The sequence below is a fragment of the Bidens hawaiensis genome, unplaced genomic scaffold (assembly GCF_021521415.1).
Source record: "Bidens hawaiensis isolate Kalapana, Puna unplaced genomic scaffold, B.hawaiensis_p1.1 tig00419462_1, whole genome shotgun sequence".
Classification (NCBI taxonomy): Eukaryota; Viridiplantae; Streptophyta; class Magnoliopsida; order Asterales; family Asteraceae; genus Bidens; species Bidens hawaiensis.
Window position 1 is genome coordinate 109,054 of NW_027504870.1, and position 2,274 is coordinate 111,327.

Here is a 2,274-nt window from a genome sequence, read left to right on the forward strand (position 1 = left end):
ACACATAAGTCTTGATTAGCTCTGGAGTTTCATCCTTGCTTCCCATGAAGAAAACCCATGTAAATCTTGACTATCAGTGATTACTAGACAGAATCTTTTCTTGCCAATTCTTGGAACACTTATAGGAGCAAACAGATCCATGTGAAGTAGTTCTAATACCTTATCAATAGTGTTGATCAGTTTGCTCTTATGAGAGGATTTGTGCTGTTTTCCTTTGATACATGATGAACATCTTTCTTCCAGTTTGAATTCTCTTGTAGGAAGACCCACAACATGTTCACCTTTCACCAACTTGTTCATGTTCTTCAGATTGATATGACACATCTTCCTATGCCACAGTGTTGTTTCATTCTCAGTGGCTTTGGAAACAAAACATGAGCCACCTCTTGATATTGCAGTATTCATTCTCAGCTCATAGAGGTTTTCATTTCTTGGAGCCATCATCATAATCATCTCCGGTGGAATGACAAATTCAGGCTTAAGGATCAAACTATGTTCATCATTGAAGGCCACTTTGTATCCTTTGTCACATACTTAAGAAATGCTGAGTAAGTTGTAGTCCTTCAACATGCAGCACATTCTCAAAGGATACTTTGCCAAGGGTGAGAGTGCCTCTTCTTACAATCTTTCCTCCATTCTCATCACTCCTAAAGGAAACTGGTCCCTCATATTTTTTTTCATAATTCACAAGAGCTGCTTTATTATAGGTCATGTGCCTGGAATAACCACTGTCCATATACCATATATCATTGCAATTCATGGACTGTTCCTGCACAAACATACACAAAAGGATCAGTTACATTCTGAGTCACAAACTACATCAGTTTGCAAATCAGAGTCAGTTTGAGTTACAACAGGAGTTGGAAGTGGTCTTCATAGACTATTTCGCATTCATCATCCGAATCCGAGTCTGACACAACTGGTGACTTGAGGCTATTTTTGATTTGATCAAGAACACAGTCTTTCCGTTTATTCACCTCTTGCTTAGTCTTCCATTGATAACCTCTTGGTTCAAATCCTTGTTTTAGCAAGAAATTTTCATCACCATTTAGAACACCAGGTCTCAACTTTCCTTTTCCTTTATCACTAGACCTTTTGCTCTTCACAGTTTTGTTTGAGACCTTTGGATCTTCCTTGATCTTTAGCACAGATTTTAATATTTTCTCCAGGGTCAATCTGTTTTCCTCTCCATCAGAAGAGTTCCTTTCTCCATTCAAATACTTCTCATACATTTCCTTATAACCCTTCATGTCAAATCCACTCACAATATCAGGAATTTCGAATGTCTCTTCAACCACCCAACAAGAATCAATGTGATGTCCGTAGGCATCACACTTCTTACACCACACTTTTGCAAAACTTCTCATGTCTTCAAGCATTTGCTTGTCCTTGATCTTGTCACTGGGCTTGGGAAAGTCAAAACCTAAGGAGGATTTGGGGAATAAAGAATTGGTGAAGTCCATCGATAGGCTTGCTGATATCAGGTATTTGAGGATACTTTTCTGTCACAAACACAATCTTCTTCAACTTAGATGGAGTTCTTGAAGAGCTTCCCTCTTGCTCTGCTGCATATCTTCTCATAGACACATAATCAACATCCCCAATGTCAAAGAGTTCATGGTTTGAAAACACTAGATAGATTGGAAGATGGGTTTGATCATATAAAGATTTTCTTGATATATCAGTCTTTTTTTTGAGCTTAGATTTGTCACAAAGATCAAACACTTCATGTTCTCTCCTCATCCTTTCAAAGTTCTTTTTCATCTTAGGAGTTATCTTTGCCAACCTTGGAATCCTTTTATCATCTCTTTTGTTTGATTCCTTCTTCTTTTGTTTTCCTTTTGAAGATTTGTCACTGCTGCAGCTGCATGTGCTCCCTTCACTGGAGTATTCACTCCGTCTCTTCTTTTCTCCATCCTTTTTCACCTCTTTTTCTTCTGACTTCTTATTCTTTTTCGTGACAAACTCTCCATCTTTGCTCACAGTTACATTCTCATATTGTTTCACAAACTCAGGTTTGTCCTCAAACACATTCTTGAACTGCTTCAAGTATTCATTCATGCTTTCCTTATCTACCTTCAGTGGATATTTGTCACAAAAGGTGGTGGTACCTCAAACACATTCTTGTATTTTTCCTCTTCAGTCATCTTTTCCACATACCCAACAATGTTACCAGTTGACACCAAGTTCTTCAAGAAGTCCATTTGTATCAATAACTATGCATTCTTGAGTTTTTCTTCAGCATACATCTTCTTTAAGCCATCAATCTCAACA